General features: G+C 34.0%; 1 long non-coding RNA gene across 1 annotated transcript; it reads right to left on the bottom strand.

Moving 5' to 3' along the window:
• LOC118754275 lies at positions 1-1,041 on the bottom strand. The gene is made up of 2 exons (XR_004994871.1): positions 921-1,041; positions 1-632 (listed from the first exon to the last, which is right to left on the bottom strand). It is a non-coding gene; the product is annotated as an uncharacterized LOC118754275 (long non-coding RNA).
• Positions 1,042-20,654: the final 19,613 nt, after the last annotated feature.

Below are 20,654 nucleotides of genomic sequence, written 5' to 3'. Positions count from 1 at the left end.
GCCACAAATTGAAAAACGTTTTGCTAGTCGTACAGCAGGCACCGTCGTCATTTAAACAGTTTGTTTCGCTGCCTTTGCATTTGTCAGCGCATAACAAAGGCAATTACGATGCGGTCGCTGAGTGCGCTCTTTTTGAACACAGTTGTAATTTGTATGCGTGAACCTGAGATTGTGTACGCGCGCGCCATATCTATTTGGTGGCACAAAAGAGCTTTTAGCGCCCTTGTGTTAGTGTTATGTTGCGTTCGCAACGTTTTTTGTTGTTGCGCGCGCGGGAGCACACACACACAATCACCCACAAGAATGGCGCTTACAAGGGTGTTCTCACACAAAACACACAGTCACATTTTCCCCCAGCATTGCGCGACAACGCGCTCAATAACTGCTGATAACACAAACAATGGCGAAGCGATTGTAGCATATAGCAACAGTAACAGCGTTCAACAGCAATCAATAAACAATGATTTTGCTAATATACCGAAAACAATACACAAACAAGCTACAGCTCTACGCGCTGCGCTCTCTTTCCGCTTACTATCGGCCGCGGTAACTGGGCGCGCGCTCACTTTATTTTACAGCACACCGCGTTTAGTTTTGGTTGTTTATTTTCATTTCTTTGTTTAATTTCATGCCTGTAGTAAATATCTTGAGTACTGGCTGGTTTTTTTGTATTAATTTCCTAGGCGCGTGTACGTTGCGTGCCTACTTGTTGTAGGACTAGCAGCGCGATGACGCGTCCTCATGCGCCATGACGACATCTTTCTCTACGTAACTTTAACTACTGCGCGCTCTCCCAAATCTGAACGATTTGAGGTGTTATTTAAAGTTACGCATTTGCTACCGCGTCATAGCTTATATAAGATGTTTTTGTTTTCTAATGGCTTGTGTTGTTTTTAATTAATTTCCACGAATTTTCGTACATTTACCAGTACTGCGCAGGAAATGTGTACTACATAAATATTTACTACATATGTATATTTTGCGGTGCCCAAAACGCACTTGGGCATCAACGCAACAGCGCATGTACAGAACCGCGCACCGCCAAGTCACAACGCATACTGGTAACAACAATAACAAAGTTCCAGTAGCCCAACCTACGAACAGCCATATCATAAAATGCAAACGTTTTGCACTGTGGGTCGTTTGAAGGGATTATATAGAAAAAAATTGTCTTGATGAAAAAAATTTTCATAATCGAATATCTATCTCTACATCTGCACCATTTAGCAAGTTCACATACATTTTTTAATAATTCCGCATAGGTTAGTTTAGACCGCTGTGGTCGCCACACAGTCCTCACATATACTGATTGTCATTGTGATGCCTCCTGCGGAGAATATATCCACGATCTTCCCGAAAATAGTTTTATGATTTGTACAAATGCAAAGAGACCCGATTCCCGATTCTTAAGCCTATCAAATTTTCGAGAACTATCTGGGAAATTTTTCTGCCAAAGCTTGGCTTGTGTGACAAATGATGTAGTTATTGTTGAAGGCGGAAAGTCCATAGTCTTGCTGTTGGTGCGTCTCCGGAAGCTCACTCACCAAATTCTTCTTTGAAGGGTTCATGCCTAATCCTCGCGTTGTTCAACTGAGTATAGCTCCATTACTAATTTTGTCAAAGTCTGTAGTACCAATTGTCTGAAAAGAATTAAAAAATAAACGCTAACCTTTCGCAAATAATTGCTGCTAAAGATCTACATCACCCTTATAGCTTCGCAACAGAAAGCCCTTCTTTAAAATGTTCATTTAGAAGCGCTCTTCATTTTACCAAGTGATGTATGTAGATTTTTAAATGTATGACTGACTGATTTAAGAAATTTCCAACATTAAAAAAGAATTGAGTTTTACATTTATTTATTTTTTTAGTATTTAATAGATATTTTAAACTGCCTTAAAATATCCCAAATTTTTTTAGAAGTTTCCTAATATATTTTTCTTCGTAATTTAACTACTTTGCCCTACTGTGCGCTGTGGTAAACAAAAATACTTGTCAAACGGGGTGCGTACACTGTTGTGCCTTGTACAATTACGAATCAAACGAGAACAAGGAACGAGTCACATAAAAATACCAGCAGTTTCAGTAGGCACAATAACACGAGATTTTTATACACATTCACAGATACCTTGTATTTATGTATGTATCTACATATTTATAAATGCAATCACGCCTACAAACCACTGCTACAAATACTTAAGCACTAAAAGTGGAGCAACTGTGAAATAAAATAAGTATTTATTTGTATTCAATGCTCTGCGACAATTACACGAACACATAACAATGTAGCACGAGTACTGTAGAAGGCGAATTTTGAAAATAATTTTATTTATTTTTTATTAAAAAGTACTACATCCATTGCTATCGATGGAGCTTTTTATGAAATTTCAATGCCTAAAACAGCACTCGCCACAACAACAATAATAAACTCTGTACAGTGTCGCTAAAAAGCAGCACAAGCACGTGCTTCCCCACACACCGTGTGCCAAGAATAGCAGCTCATTTTGCCTCACGATTTTAAAAATATTTGTTCACGCCAGCAACATACTTATGTATGTATATGTGTATATGCATATGTTCATACATAAGTGCACACACATGTTAAAATCTAGCGTACAAATAGTTGTCGTCACCGCCACAACTGTACACTCCCACTTTTTTGAGGGGCTTCGTTCGGAATGATCGGGCCAATTCGTTTACACGTCAGCTCTCTTGTGGATGACTTTGCTTTAGCTGGTCGGTATCGTTCGAAATCAGCTTGAACTGGTTATTTCTTTGTTGGCAAATATGTACTACAAGCTTAAATTCATAGACCAGATACGAAATACATAAGTACCCTGCAGTGAAAACACAAACCAATCAGTAAACATACCAGTTCATTTACCAGTAAATATAAGCTAAACCGATGGCCCACCAGCTCGACAATTTCGAACTACTTATGCGATCAGCCTTAGGATTTTAGCTGGAGCGGAGCTGGAGCAAAGAGCTAAAAAATAGTTTGCTCCTCAGCTTCTAAAAAAAAAAATCTTGATGTATTTTGTTTTTGTTATTTTTTTCCTAGTAACAATTTATTTGAAATGTTTTTATTTTTGTTTTTCAACAAAAATTTTCAATAATAACGGCCTCCAGCCGTATCAGTTAATAAATTTACCTAAATTATAATTTTCTGCCACTGAAAATAGCCGTGTTAAATAAACTTTCATTCTATTTAATTAACTTGGATATTTTTTTTAGTTTTTTTTAGATGCAAAAGTGTATAAATATGTATATCTAAATGCATTTCTGCATCAAAAAGAACATTTTCAAAAAATGTCGATATGTAAATAAATAAATAAAATGTGTTTTATTGAGAGCGGGAGTGGAGTAAGAGCGGAGCTCGGAGCGAAATAAAATACCGGAGCGGAGCTGTTTTTGGTAAAAAAATTTTTTCGGGAAACATTACGAATATTTAAAAAAAAAATAAGCACCATAAAAATTTAACGAAATAAAAAAATACATATATCTATTTTTCTTTTCAAAAAATTTAATTTTATTAAATATAAAAATTATTACAAAAAATCTAAATAAAAAAAAAAAATTTGATTAAAAACAATAAATTCCCTGCCCAACTACTGTAACCTCGGACCTCAGGAATGACATGCTAGTGCCTTGCATATCGGCCAATGCGACTGTTAGAGCGCCGCGAGCAAAATGACATTCATACTTTTTACTTTCAAAGGGCATGCATTGGCCTACTATCCCATCAACTGGTATGATGCTGCTAGTATTTCTACTTGTAGATGCTGATGCATTGCCAGATAATTGACATCTCGTAGGTCATCGCTATGTTCAAAAAATACCAGTCGCTAACATTGAAAAAGGTTAGATCTGGAACTAGTTGGGCTGAAACGCAAACTGGTTGGTATGTAGCATTCTAGTTCACAACGGAGTAGCTTTCCCTGCAGGGGAGATAGTATGTACAATGTGTATGAATATGAATGCATGTGAGTGTGTTGTTTGTGAGCAAACTGAAAAACAACAAAATTTCAATAGGAACAAAGTAAAGATTAAATTTCCTGTCGTTATCACATTGACATTGATAAACAAATATGCGTGGATGGATGTATGTGTGTGTGTGTGTGTATACTTATGAAAGCTATGCAATGGCTGTTTGGAAAGCTTTGCCATAGCTCATATATAATCAAGTTTTTCTATCTTAATGACAGCATTAATGTACTTATGCACACATAAGTATGCACATACAAACATATTTATATTTGTTTATCTGCAGCCAATTTTCATAGACACATATGTAAGTATTTACATACATATTTTGTTTTTACAAATTTTACTTGCAATGCTGCTGTTGTTATTTTGTTTTTCATAAAATATAGCGCGTAATACCAACGCGTATGGCTGCTAGCAAAATAGTGCGCTGATGTACATACATAGGAGGTCAACTTAGCTGGTCGCTTCATAAAAAAAAGAAAATAGACTGTATTCTTTAACTCTCATGTGAAAGTGAGCAAATCGTTTTCAGTTAAAATTTAAACATACTTTTGAGTTATTTAGAAAGTACAGGCAATTTCTGTTTCTCACACTCTTTCTCTTTATGACAAGAGTAAACCACATGTGCATGCATACATGCATATAAATGTACATGCTATGTGTATAATCGATATATGTATTTATAAAAACACACTTGAGTGAAAAACTGCGAAAAAAAATTAAAGCGTTGTAAGTCAATAACTTTGCCAAAACTAAGGTTATTTCATGCTCTATTTAATAGGTTTGTAAATGAATTTCTCACCTGCGCATGTATGTATGTAAATTTTTTTAAATATAAAAATGTATCACCTGTGCAAGTAAGGTTAAATTTTTTTACAAGTATCCGTTCAAAGACCTCTCGTAAGTAACAGACCTGTTTTATGTTAACAGACAAATATTTCAAAATAAGCAAGATTATTAAATATTTTAATTATTGGAAATCCCTTGAGGTCAACGTTTTTGGTGAAACGAAGATATAAAACAAAACTTAATAGGCGTAGTATAATTTTTTACTGAATGAGCAAAAAAAAAACAAATTTATTTTTGTTAAAACAAAAATATTGTTTATTTATATTTGGCCGTTAATTGAAAATTCTGTTGATATTTTTTTTGAGCTCAAGGCCGGGTTGAAATAAAACAATCTGTTTTTGTTGTTTTTAAATCGTCTATATTTCGACTTCAGTCTGAAGTCATCATCAGGAACATTCGGCTGCGCCTGGAGTCTACCAGGAGTCTACCACAACAAAAATAATAAAATATATGTACTAGCATATTTTTAAATTTCAATAACAAAGTACAAAGAAAATCAAAATTTAGGAGTTCCGTAGAAGAAACTTCTTCATGACCCAATGATCGGAACTAAACCAAAGTCCTAAGTTATGTTATGTTAGAAAAATATTTCAATTTGTTTGAAGTGGACTAAAAATTATTTTACAGAGAAACCTAATATTTATGAACTATAAAACAACCGGTTTGTTTTGCAGCTCTTCTATCTTTCTTCTATACTGGCAACGGATATAGGGTGATGCAGATCTTTGACGGAAATTATTTGTGATATGCAAGCGTTTATTTTTAATTTTTTTTTTCAGACAATTGGTATTACAGGCTTTGGCAAACTTAAAGCGCAGTTACCCACGGACGTAAAAACGGAGAAGCTGACACGATCTACCTTATTAGATCTGCGTGTTAACAAAACCTCTCCGCCGCATGACGGTAACGTAGATGTAGAGTCTCTCGCTTTCTATCAACCAAGGTGACCAACCGTATTCCTTTGGAAAGGAAAGTAATCCTTTTTTAAGGCATGTTCTCCTTTGCAAAGTGTCCTCCTCCTCGGAACTAATTCGGGATTTTCGAGACTTTTTGGGATTATCGGAATCTTGGGGTTTGCTTCGGGATTTATGGAATATTTTGGGATTTTCAGACTGTTTCGGGATACTCGGGACTAATTCGGGGATTTCGATGCTTTTTCGGGATTTTCGAAATCTTCATGACTATATTGGAATTTTTAGACTATTTCGTTATTTACGAGATGACTTAAGGATTTTTTTTTGCATGACATTTTGATTTGACATTTCGCTCAATGAAATCAAATGCAAACGCACGCAAGCCAATTTCGGGTGACGCAAGCAAAAAAATTCTACGGCGTGCGTACCAAAACGCAAGCCGCGAATATTAGGTTAGCCTGTAACGCTTTGCTGCCACTTATGTACGTCCACTTATATTTTTCAGTCTTTCAATAACCCAAAAATTAAGACACTTAAAAATATAAAAATAAAAGTCCCTTCCAAAGTGTCTTTCTTCTTCTTCTTATTTGGCGCTGTAACCGCCTAAGCGATTTTGGTCAAGATGAACAAAGTACGCCAGTCGTTTCTTTTCTGTGCCAACTGGCGCCAATTGGAAATGCCAAGTGAAGCCAATTCCTTATCCACCTGGTCTTTCCATCTTAGTGGGGGCCTCCCTCTTCCTCTACTACCACCAGCGGGTTCCGAGTTGAATACTTTCAGAGCTGGAGCATCGGTGTCCATTCAAATGACATGACCATGCCAGCGGAGCCGCTGTATTTTAATTCGCTGCACTATATCCATGTGTCTTTGCCTAAGAGAAATTTAAGCAGTTGATAAATAACCCACAACAGAAAACATAAAAAGATCGCACAGAGTGATTTGCCACGGTGAGAAATACTCTTTGCTTTAGAGACGAGTGTTTGTGTCAGTGGTAAACACCATTACAAAACAAGTGGGTGAGGGTCATTTTCGATCTTTGCTAATAGTATACAGATTTCTTTTCATGTAAAATTTACTCTCTCACCCTATAAGCAACAATAGTTTACGGGGGTGCTTAGCTCAGCAGATAGCGTTGCTGACTCGGCACATCGATGACGCGGGTTCGATCTCTGCTGAGGTCTAGAAAGAGAATTAAAATTTTGCTGTACGCAATTGCACATACATATATACCTCAACACCATGCCGCAGTTTTACATTAACACTTTCTCACAGTGTATTAAGTCCAACCAGCGATAGCTCACGCCACTTGCACGTGCATTAATTCACCATGAAATACATTCGTTTAAGCTTATGAATATGTATAGCGTGATTTGTATTCGCGAATTTTTTAATTTGTTTATGCAATGAACAAACAGCTTTAAATACAATTTAACCCTATAACAGGTTTTTATATAAGTGTGTATATATATACATACAACTTATGAGTTAATGGAGAACCCACATATAAGTGGTACACACCTCCTTTGGATGTTTACTGAGCTTTTTGAAAACACAGACAGAAATGACTACACTTGCACATAGGTACATACATACATACATACATACATACATACATACATATATGACTGTTTGTAAATATCAATGTATGTATGCACATTTGTTATATTTATTAAGTAGACAAATTCATATAACTTTCTGTCGGCCAATTGTCGTAAACCATTTTAATAGCACATTTTATATGAGTTCAGCAAATATTTGCAAATAATTCAAAGGAAATATTTTGGCTCTTAGCTATAACCTAGTACTAGTGTCATAATTTTAAAATGATAGCTGGCTACAAAAAAATTTTCCTCCACTTACAATACATATTTTGCTGCAACGCAATAATGCGATCAGCTGAGTTAAGAGCGACTTTTATTTAGGCACTTCTCGCGTTAAAAAGCGTACATACATATAATAAAGCCCCTTTTTTTGGCTTTTGGGAATTCAGTTATTGCTTTAATAATGTCAAACTCATTTCTTGGCAATGAATGCCACATCAGCAGTATACATTAGGGTGGTCAAACAAAAGTTAAGTCGGAATTTTAATGCTCTCACCCTTGGATTGTTCTAAACCTAAAAATATGTACCCCGGTTTTTTTATTTTTAAATCAAAAAAGTATTTAGAGGTTGCTCAAAGCTCTCTAAGTTTTCAATGCACTTTACATATATGAGAAAATTTTTCTTGAAAATAAATAATTTTTGATTGGAAAACTCTGTTTCTCTTCAGGATACTTCCAATAATAATACTAAATTGTTTACTTAACCAATTTTTAATCTTAACTATTCTTTATAAATCCCCCGAAACCCCCAAAAAAGCCCCATATGGATGTACATTAGACCGCAACATCTTAAAAGAAAACAAAGAAACGTTTTTTTTTTTTGCTTGGGAAAATGCATGGAACGAAAATCTATAGGAATCATAGTTTTCGAACTATTTATCCCATATTCCATCTGCTTCCCAGCTAGTCACAAAGTAGCTCGTTTTGCACCACTCAGCGCGCCTGGGACATTTGAGGCGAATCACCCCATATATGCATGTACATTTGTATACTCGTAATTAGTGCCGTGAGGTGTTTACATTTCGAGCCGTTTTTATTGCTAGGGGCACTTGTAAACAATAACATATGTATGTATGTATGTACATTCGTATTGCATATACAGATGTACAAATCGACAATAACAAAATAAGCGGCGATCGCTAGAGTACAAAGTACAATCTCTTTACTTATTCCGGCATTTCATGATTTGTTATGTTCGTTGCTGCATTTAATTTTTATAAAATAATAAAATAAATTCCGTTATGAGTGCACTCTGTAAAGTGCAATAAAACACAACAATAGCTCTTAAAATGTGTTGTTTTATGTGGGTTATTAGACACAGATAAATTATACAAAGAAAACAAATAGTTTTAAACAGCACACATGCCCATGATGTATTCATTTTATTACTTTCTAACAAAAACATACCGCACCCTGCGCTTAAATGGTTTTTATTTTTTTATTATTTTTCTGACTCACATTTTTGCTCATGCTCAAGAGCGTGGAATAGCGGCATAGGGTGGCTGCAGTGAATGCAGGTAAAGTTGCTCGACTTTACTCAATTGTTGCTACTCTTGCGTTTGCTCATCTGTGTGGAGCCTTCGCCCGCTGGTTGATGACCTCGGGCATACTACCACCATACAAGAAATGCGATAAGCGAGGAAAGACAAAAAAAAACGTTGGGCCTTGTGACTACTTAACTTCTACAGCTGCCATGATAAGAAGCACATATTCGGAGGCTACGTCGTCGATTACTATCGTTCACCACAGTGCAGGGCCCCTCCCCACAAACCGCATCGAATTGAGATTCTTCTGCATCTCACTCATTACCGCCCACGCACTGTGGGAAAGTTTTAGTTCCACCACGAAACACCCGATCTAATTAACTTCGTCGGAACCTGAAACATGGTATTTTCTAGCATCATCGACTCAAATCACAGCCTTGTTACAGTCGAGATACTCACGTGACTCTGTGCACAAAAAAAAATGTATGTACGCCCAGCAATATAGGGAAAGTTAGCGTCGAAAAGCATTCGAAATCGTGATAAAAAGAGGATAGGTCAAAATATGTAAGCGCAAAGGAAGTTAGACTACTAACGGATGATTTCAAGAGAAAGAAAAATTCCTGCAAGAACAAACACGGCGAAGTAGATGGTGTTTGAATTATGGAGTAAAAGCTACGCCATGTCCTATTTTTTGCTGAAACAATAACGTTCCATGCAAAGTACACATGTACATAGTATGTATGTTCAACGATATTCTATTTATACGGAATAATATGAGAAAACCCTTCAACAAATAAAAAATGGCATAAACCAACGGTAAGTCCTCGCAACTTTCAACTTTCACTTTATTATACTATGATTGAATAGGCTAGCAAAACTGCATACTTAAAAACTTTCTAACCTTTAAATTTTTACGCAAGTATGTTGAATTTTTTTTTTAATATCGCATTATGTTTTGCTAAAGAGTGAACAATAATAAAAAATGTATTTAATTTCAATAACAAAAAAATAAATTGTTAGTACGTGTCAATATGTGTTGCGCTTATAATGTTGGCATGGGTTGCGCCCTAATAGCGCGGTCCAAAAATGCCTGTGTGAAAAGTAAATTCGGTATTTTAGTGCTACCAACCCTTAATATTGTTCTATACAAACAAAATATCGCCCTTTTTTGTAATCGAAAATTATTTAGCGGTCTTTCTTTTTCAATATACTTAGAAAAATCATATGAGGTTAGATCATTAACAAGCAACTTATAAGCACCCCTATTTTAATATAGTTGTAAATATAATAACAAAATGTGTCTTATAGCTTTATAGCACTTATTTTGATGTGCCTTAGCTTTTGAATTATGCTTTTAGTCACTTTTCAAGCGCAGTCGTATCAGTGCCACTTTGACAAATTTTTTCATACAAGTATTCATAATCTAACAACAACAAATTATTTAGTTTTTGTTCTATGTATTATTCGTATTTTTCTAAACCAAAATGGCGTTGTTTTCCACTCGTCATTATTAAGATTTGTAATATTTATTTATTTATTTGCGCACTTTCGAAATTTGTTTACTACTTTATTTTTGTTTACGAACTTGTTGAAGAATTTAGAAAATCTAATAGCATATCAATATCTAATATTTGACAAGGGAGCGAAAACAAAAACATGTACATATGTAAAACAAATTGTTTCTGTTTTTGGCCATAGTATTTGCATGCATATGTTAAATAAAATGTGTAAGCAACATAAAAGTGCTACGAAAGCTTGCATAACTGATTACGTCGCTCATACGCCCCGTATGATGGTAAAATTTAGGGATTAAGGGTTTATTAAAACTATAGGTACATATATAAATACAACAATTCTGTTGTTTATTTTGCCTTAAAAAAATCGCGCAATAATTAAAATTAAGGTAAACATTCAATTTTTTTTGCGTTGGGCAATTTTTCAAGAAAATAGATATTTTTCAGTCTTTATTTTTAAGACAAAAATTAGGGCGAGATTTTCCTGATAAATAAATAAATAAAAAAAACATCCCCTCACACATAGCAAAAAAAATACCTCACAAAAAATTATTGAAATATACATTTAAAAATTTATATTTTTCAAAATTATAAAAAGAAATTCCGATTTAAAAAATTGCCCACAAAGCCAGAGAAGACCCGAACATAGTCTCGGTAATGCGAAAAATAAGAAAAATTCGAAAAGTTCCCAATATATCCCGATAAGTTCCAAAAATTAAAAAGAGCTCAAAAAATTGCACGAAAGCAGTGCGAAAAACTCGAAAAAAAATTAATTAATGCTGTGAATTCCAACAAATACAAATTTAAAAATTAACGTCTGCTTTCCACAGCACCATAGGAAAGCTCCCAAAGTCTTCTCGAAAAATTCCCAAACACGAAGAAAAAGTCCCGAAGGGTACCGAAAACTTGCCGAAGATTACAGGAAATAATGCTGAAAAGTCCCGCAAATATGAAGAAACCGATAGAAAATCCCGAAAAAGTAACTTAAATCCTTTAAAAAATACGCAAAGATAATGTCGAAACACCTCGGTAGGACTTAAGAAAAAAAAACCAAAAATACCGAAACTGCCCGCAAAATTCTTTAAAAATCGCGTGAATAATCCTGAAATAATTCAGTCAAAATTTGTTAAGTCGGTAGAAAATTGTGTTATACAATTTGTGTTACAAACTTCCGAGAACATAAACTTCCAAAAAATCCTAAACATTCCCTAAATGATATTACGAAAAAGTCCCAAAGAACTCGAAAACTGAACTATGGTTGTGTATTATTAAAATATAAATTGAAAACACCATTTTTTTTCTGCTCGAAAAGATTTTCCATAGTACCGAAATTATTCGAAAATCCCGAAAATATACTCAGAAACGTCAAAAAATCAGCAAAAGTTCCAAAGGATACCAAATCGGCGAAGATTTCCATAAATAATACTGAAAAGTCTCGAAAACAAAATCTCAAATATAAGAAGAAATAATGAAAAAAAAGTCCTTAGAAGACCCTAAAACTCAAAAAAAAATCAAAACTAATATCGAAATAGTCCCTTTAAGGGCAGACAAATTTTCGAAATATTGCGAAAGTCCCTGCAAAAATATTTAAAAAATCTCGAAAGTAATACCTAAAAAAATTGGAACATCCCAAAACTAATTTAAAAAAAAAAAATTCTGAAACGTACCGAGGCAAAAAATTTTCAAGAGAATTAATAAAGCTACCAAGAAAATCATGAAAAAATCACCATATAAACCCCGAAAGACGTCCCTAAAAACTTTAAATATTCCGAAAATAATATTAAAAACGTAGCGCAGAGTCCAAAAAACTTTATAAACCCGTTTCATAAGAAACCTCCAAAAAAATCTGGAAAAGTTTTGAAAAAAGCGCGAAAGCCACGAATCATTTTACTTTCGTATCAATGCCCCAAATATATATAAGCAAATTTGACCGGCTATTTTTTGTACAAAAAATATTAGACGAATTCAGACAAATTTTTTCCCAAAAAAATGAGGAATAGAAATTATTGATTTGCTAAAAAAAAAATTAAGTCAAAATTATTTAAGTCACTAGAAAATCATGTTACACAATTCGAGAAAATTTTAACCGTAGGGCAACTTGTCCGCTATATCTTTAGGCCTCAAATTCTTAAGATGTCTTTCAGTTACAATTTCTCGTTTTAACATATATGAGTCTAAATACATACGTCGATAAATCAAAATATCGATAGTTATATACAAAATTTTAACGATAACTGAGTTAATATATACACTCGTAATGATACAAATAGAAATACAATTCGATCAAGTAATCGATAAATTTGTCCTAAGTCCTTTGATAAAATAATTTGAAATAGTGTTTCTGGTGAATAAATGAGATTCTTAAATCGCAAGAAGACTCTTACTGTTAGTCTGCGTATATGTAATAAACACAACTGCCTCATTTACTTTCTTAATTTGTAAACATCAATTGATTTTATGTTTAAAGGGAAATCATTATGATAATGGCAAACAATTAAAAGCGCAATAAAATTATAAATTAATGGCTTTATGAGTACCTGTGGTAATAAAACATGCATTTCAATCTTTATATTTAAGGCAACTAATAAATACAACACAATTTATGGAGTACTTATTGTTTTCAAATACATAAATTACATTTTATGACTAGGCTAATAAATAGCATATGTATCGCTAATACCAATTGCTTAAATACATATATTGTTTATTGGGAAAATCGGTTGCCATCTAGCGATTGATTATATGTACAATATATTTGCTTTTATCGAAGCTATGTACTTAAATGTCAGAGGTGTAAAGAATGCAAACATTGTGATGTTAACAATAAGTCATATTCATTAACTAACATTTTTTTACTTCAACCAAAAAAAAAATTGTATAATGTTATCCAGCAGTCATTTTTGTTATTCACGACTAATTACTAATTATTAATTTTATTTAGTCTTAAGTATAATTAAATTCCTGTGCAATCATTTTGGGAACTCAGTTTATGGACTGCAAATCAAGCGTTTAGGACATTATTTCAAATATAAATAGAATTCATTGTTGAATTGAATAGAATAAAATTGTCAATTACATATTGATGACTATGAATCCTAAAAACAGCACAAAGGATAATAACCAATTCTTTTAGTCATAACCATGCCTAACAAAAATTAGAACAATCACTTCAGGTTTCAATAAAATCAATAATTAAGTTTAAAGGACTGCATACTTAAAACCCTGTGGTAGTGGGGTCACTGCATGAACAAAATTTTTGACATACATCTAGATAACCAACCGGTCAGCTATGGAAAAGCTAAAAATGCAGATCGATAGTTTTTCGATATTTCAAAATATTCATATTTTCTAAACTACATAACCGATTAAAAGGATGTCAAAATAATTAATTCATCTTTCAGATTATATTCACAATTTATATGCTTGTTTATATATTTAAGCCAAAAATATTAAAAAAAAAAAACAAATTATGATTTTTCATAAAATCACAAAAAGTACTATCGATATGCATTTTTAGTTTTTCCATAGCTGAACGGTTGGTTATCTAGACGTGTTCCAATTTTTTTCTTTATACTTTCTGACGTAAACTAGATTAGCTAGAATATGGAGCTCTATGCAATATGAACTTCAGTGAATAAATCTATGTCAGACAAAACAGGATAATAAAAAGTGCTAGGGATTTTCTGTCACAGAAATACCGACCAAAAAGGACCAAAGATAATCAAAAAAAAAGTGAAGCTTCGACTAGCGAATTACGAATTTCAATAAAACAAAATAAAATCCGGTTTAGTTGAAGATTTTAGCACCAATTCGTAATAAGTACAAAGTTAACCCTTAAGCACATTTTCACTTTAGACTTATTGCTGGCATTTAAGATGACTTTTGAGCTTTAGTGTGTTCAGAGACTTACAGTAGAATTTAATGGTAAATATTTTTGTGAAACATTTTAACCCGTTCTCTACCTGTTTTATGTGTATTATTTGCCCTTTTCTAAAAAAAAAAAGTGGCAAAAAGTGCTACATATTGTGGAGTACAGGGTTCAAATGTTTCACAGAAAGGTTTCCGTCGCATTTTACACAAAACTTGCCGACAAAACGTATATCCAAAATGCAAGGAGCACGTCGTTTGATAAGCCGATTTCAAATACGCATGTTCCCGCACCAATAAAACCTCCCATCCTAAATTAACACGCTGGCGTAAACGCGCAAAATTCTGATACACATGTGTTATTTTTAGGTCCCCTCTACCAGAATCCGTCGTCAGAACCTCGTTATTTTTTTTTTGTGTTGTACAATATAATGGTTACTTTTAATTGAATTTGCATTTATTTCAAAAACATTTTACTGCACTTGATTTATTATGTTATTTATCGCGCTACTTTTATATGTATGTACTTATGTACGCAGGTGCTAATGCGACTTACCTCTTGTGTCATTATTTTAGGACTCGTGAGAATGACTTATCAGTTAATAAAAAACAGCACTACTTTATTAATTTATGTTTGCGTAGAAATTTCTTTAATTCTTGTATACCTTGCCAACACGATTTATATATACTTCTTTAACTGTTTGTAACTAATCCAAATGTATATGTATCTACCTTTACTATTTGGTACTTTCGGTTTTAACAGTTTTTTACTTCTGGTGGATACCTTTCGCGATCCGAGTGCGCTGGCTGAATGTCAAGATTTAAAAAATGCCTAGAAATCAAGTCACCAATCTAGAAACCTACAAACTAAATAATCTAAATGCACACACATATGGATTAGGGTGGTGCTTAAAATATCCAAATCGTTCTATGTAAAAAATAAAGGTATCCACAAAAATTTCTAAATTAAAAAAAAAATAAATTTTTTTTTTCAAATCGCAAAAATGCGACAAAATTTTGATTTTGACCAGCTCTAACTCAGCGAACTCATACATATACATGTATGAATAAGTGCCAGTAATATGTTAAATTTATAAATTTTCAAATAGAAATTTTGTAAGCATTTTGCGATTTTTTTTCAAACTCTTTTAACAACCTCTAAAAATTTGTTTAAATATTAGAAGTTTTTTAAGACATTCACTATATTATATTATATACGTTGAATACAGTAAATGGACGCCCCATACAAAATTTATATATTGATATTTTAAGGAGCACCCTAAAATGTATGTACGAATTTACAATATGTATACCCATAAATCGTTTTTATGTACATATAGTTATTTTTGATACTTTGTTAAATGAAATTTGCGGTAGACAACCGTCAGCTTTTAAAATTGAGAAAATTACCTCTGCTAAGAAATGGAAGTGTTTAATTTTATTCGAAATTGTGTTGAATATATCCAAAGCATATCGACACCTAACTGCCAAAAAGACGTAAGCGACATTTTTTTTTTATTTTCTTTTTGATGCAGAAAAGTCCCTCGAGCATCTAGATGCATTTCTGCATGAGAAATAAAATTTCGCTTACGTCTTTTCGGCGGTTAGGGCGCGACATTTTTATTTATTTTAATAAAAATAATAATTTAACCGTTAAACGGGATATTTTTCCTAACAAATATAACAATCGTTATTTTATGATTTTTATTCTTTCGATCAAAAATAATTTTTATTTTGGGATTTTTTTTTTGCTTTTTCAACTCAAATAAAATATTCATTTTTTGTAAATTTTTTTTATTATTTTTGGAACATAAAATCTTTAAATCTGTCATAAAAATGCAAAGAGGACTGTGTTAACGGTTAAAAATTATGGAAAAAAAATTAAAGGACCAAAATAGTGATTATTTTTTTCAAAAAAAAACAAATTAAATTTTACCCGAAAAGTAATGATCCAAAATAACGCTTACTCTTGAATGAAAAACATAAAAATCAAAATTGCGATTTTGCGATGATCAAAAACTAAAATCTAATCTTGATAGTTAACGTTTGTTTTCGGTCCCTGGTTGGAACAAATTTTCAAGATCGGATCAGATAAGATTAGATCAAGCGACCGGTTGTATGTAAAACAAATGATTCGGCAAAACTTGAAGGTTTATTGTGAAAGTACGGAAAGACTTTCTTTATTCTAAACTGAAACTATTATATTCCCACACTGTGTTCACCCACTCGAGTGGCTCTCTCACATTTCATAAAAATAAAAAAATATTGTCTGTATGCAGACCGAGAATTATCCACTGTATGTGCACCACGATTTGCAAAGTGAATTAAGCTAGGAATAAGCTAATTTTCTTATTAAGATCAGAAAAGACAGACATATTACTTGACCAACGCGCCATACTATTCTACAATCTAAACTACAATTTCTCATGACAATTTAGGCAAATTACCAATTGATGAGACGAAATGTGATATGTGGAAACGCATTAAGAGATGGACGCTTCTGTTTAAATCGCGTCATTCATAAAACCGCAGAAAAAAAGCATTCAGTGGCAACGTCGTTACTACGAATACATCAGAAAGAAGGCAAACTAGCGAGTGTATTTACTTATGTAAATTAGCAACATTTTTATGAGTGGGGAGATTGGGAGGGTAGAAATTCGGGGCATTCAATTTTCCCATTTGTCTTTGAGCACTAGCACCACACCGTTAGAAAATAAGAAGCGACAACTTGTTATAATTGTGGCGAAAATGAGTAACAGGATCGTGCCTTCTCGTACAACTGCAAAAGAGAAGGCACGCCCCTGTTACTCAAACTCGCTGCAATTATAACGAGTTGTCCCTTCTTGCTATCTGCGTTCTTTGCTCATACAACCAGTAACTTCCATCCCCGCGAAGTTTGGGTAAAAAAACAGCAGTCATCTTCGAGACGTTTTGAGTATTTGTTTTTCCGACAGAGTATTTTCGAACGAACCGGTTTCGTACCATCTTTAGAGAACGAAAAATTACACTGACCGAACCGGACAAAAACCGGTTTATCTTCAAATCAATCTTAACAAGGAATGAAGGAAATCCGTTCCAAAATAAATCGTTTTTGTTGTTATTTCTGTTCTGTTTTTTTTTTAGCACTTTTCTCCCAAAACAGCTACTTAGTCTACCATATGCGACTTCTTCATTCTAAGCCGCGAAAATGCTTTAATTGCAAATAGAATGCCTCTCTTGTCAGATGTGTGGGATGTATTTTAGCTATTTAAGCCTTCTACTTCAAACGAATCAAAACTTATACAACCTCCATGTAATGCGTAAATTAGTAACTCAAAACTTCCAGATAGGCCTCACCCTTCAGCGGATTGTTGCTTTTGCAGCTGCTACTCAGCCATGCCTAAATTAATTTGTTCCTCTTTGTCGTCAAGCTCACTTAATGGGAGACCTAGAAAGTGCTCAACTCCGATCGGGTTAGTCCTTAGGGAAAGGGGTGTTAGTTGAGTGAGGTTTAGAGGTCACGCGTGGTAGGGTGACTCTCCGTATGCCGGGTACTTATTGGTTACATCAGCATTTAATCTGCTCATAGTGGTGCGAGTCGCGCTCGATTCAGGAAAAGCTCTGACTCGTCCACGGTTTGGTGGTTGTGTTCCCAAAACGGCATCCACAGATCGAGAGTCATTGTGAATCGAGACAGACTCCATGTAAATGGCATTTATGGCTTGTCGGTATGCTGTCCGGTCCAGAGGTTGCTTTATGAAAGGCAAAAGTTAAGGGAACACTTTTAGGGCATAAGCATCCACTCGTACTACGTGGCTTATGGTCTCCTTATGCATACTTCGCATAAATCTCAAACCGTCAGGTGAAAATCCGTTGAATGCATTTTAAATGTATTCGTTTACCTAGAAATTAGCTGATCTTGTAAAAAATTACCAATCTGTTGAGTTTAGATTTTGCAGCACATTTTTTTAAATGACATTTCAATTGCAATATTTTTACAGAGATCCATGGAAAGCATATTAGGGAAATTCACGACCCTATCCATGTAATTTTAGGAACAAGTAAAGAATAGGGCACGTGGAGCTAAATAAAAGAAAAATAACCAATTTTTTTTGGAGCACATTCATATGGGCGGTGCTAGGGAGGGTAAACGTGGATTTTTCAATATTTTCAAAAGCTTATATTTTGAAAATTTTTGAACCAATTTTCAAAGTAGGATACGGTTGGAAAAGTAATTGAACGTGATGTGTATGTATTATATACATATATAGAAGTTATGGCAATTTTGTTTTAATAAAAATGTATGTTTTTCTTAAAAAATACGCAATGAACTATATTAAAAGATATAAACGAGATAAGATAGAGTACAAAAAAAAAAACTAACTATCTAGAAGTATACATATATCAAATCAAAGGTATTTTATGCTCTTTCTAGTAAATACATCTTTTAATTTATTTTTTTTTTACATATTTTGACTTATATTCCATTAAAAATTATGACAAACTGCGAAGAACTTTAGTGTCGACCTAATTTGGACTACGAATATGCCCATTAGAACCACTTTATAGCCACTTGAATGAATTTTTCTTAAAACAAATCCAATTACCTAAACAAAAATTCAGCAGTTTTTGTTCACACACCGTGGATAACCCTATTTCGTCAATGCATAAGGTTGGTAGTAATGATAAATTTGGTTGCCTGCGAAGCATAATCAGCCTTAAGCTTTCTAAAGTGGTTTTATGCTGTAAGAAGTTGTGCAAAGTAATGCGGAGTATGCTAAATCAGACCTTTATCCCGCCAGCCGATATACATTGATGTTATAAAATAGCTCTGATCCAATACTTTTCTTGCCAAATCCTGTAATGTCAAACGGCAAAATTACTCTCTGAAGTTAGAGTAAAAATGAGTAAGAACAAAAAGTACGGGAACAAAAAAAGCATTTTTCCTGTAAAAACGTCAACCAGTGATCGCTTGACACTTTTCGTGATTTTACCAGAAGAAAAAGTTAAGGTAAAATCTTGCAATATCATTCTCTACACAACTCTCCAAAAATCGCTCTCTTGTAGGTGTACAGGATTTTGGAGGAATTTGGAGTATGGGATCATTTTTCCTGTAACTTCCTGCAAGCTCGTGTAAAAACCTGTAAGTTCATGGAGTACTGGATCAGAGCTAATATGTCAATGGCGTTGTAAAGCCGTTCATCATTCCATCATTTGCGGTATTCTATCTGAACTTATTCTTTCTGTATGTATACAATTTGATTGGAACTGAATACACACATAGCAAAGTATTTCATTCGCCCGTATGTTCAACTCCACAGTTACACAGCTCTGATACTCGATACCTACTTAGATCGAGCCTTCTTTGTACCTGCAGGGAAGTGCCACTTGGACCGAGGAATTTCGATTATTTGGTTTTAAGTTGGTTTTCTAATCCTCTGAACATTAAATTGCGTAAAAAACTAGCCTAGTGTAAGTTGGAAGTTGTAACTGAATTTGTAGTAGCTTCCGTAAATGGTTTCCGGCGTCCTCTATCGGCGGAATATAAGCGGCGGCATCTAGCAGTCAATATGTAAAAGAGAAATGACTAACTGCATGAATAAATTTGTTATGAAGTGTGAATGTGGTGTTTGAATAAAACAATTTGATTGGAAATTTTAAATTATACTAACTTCTCTATGCATAATTTTTCCTAAATCGTTTATTTCCTTAAAATGTTACAAAAAATCGCCAATTGAAGTTCATTCTGAACGGGAACAACTGTTCATCTGAACTGCCGGCTACAACCTCAATTCAACGGCGTAAATTTTCAACGTTTGTACAGCGCATTTTTGTAAGAACTGTCAAAATTTGTTCACGATTTTTTCGCAGTGGTTGGAAAATTGCAGAATCTCCCATAAATTAAGGAAATTTGTGTATTAAATTTAAAGTGTGCAATAAGCAAAGCACCTAGAAGCTATAAAACAACTGGGTATGTAGCAGATGAACAAAAAACGAATGTCCGTTGTGGCCCCTGGCGAGTTTCTCAGCTGCCCAGGCCAAAAGTAGCAAAAACGGGAGGATGACTAATTTTTGTTATTACTTTTCTTACCATGTCTTTTCCTACAACCGTAAGACGTTGGCATATTAGTTAACTGGTCGACACGGCAATTTGGTCATCGTCGTTGTAGCTGGTACACACGGCAATTTGGTTGGTGGGGACTACGTCATCCCCATTTCGGTGCCTTATTTGTTGATACTTATCTATACATAATTTTCGTTTTTCTTCCAGCTGTATATATGTGAATATGTACATATGTATCTCCAAATACTTATGGTATTGCTATTTACAGACTTCAACGGTTTTCATACGCAACATAGACACACACACCAACGCACGCACGCATCATCTGCTCCTTCATCACTAGCGGCACCGACAACGTCGGAGAAACTGGCCTAAATGTCGGAGAGGAGTTTAAAAGT

Source organism: Rhagoletis pomonella, unplaced genomic scaffold, assembly GCF_013731165.1.
Source record: "Rhagoletis pomonella isolate Grant_MI unplaced genomic scaffold, Rhpom_1.0 Rhpom_scaffold_03622, whole genome shotgun sequence".
In the NCBI taxonomy this organism is placed as follows: Eukaryota; Metazoa; Arthropoda; class Insecta; order Diptera; family Tephritidae; genus Rhagoletis; species Rhagoletis pomonella.
This window is presented reverse-complemented; position numbering and strand designations above follow the sequence as displayed.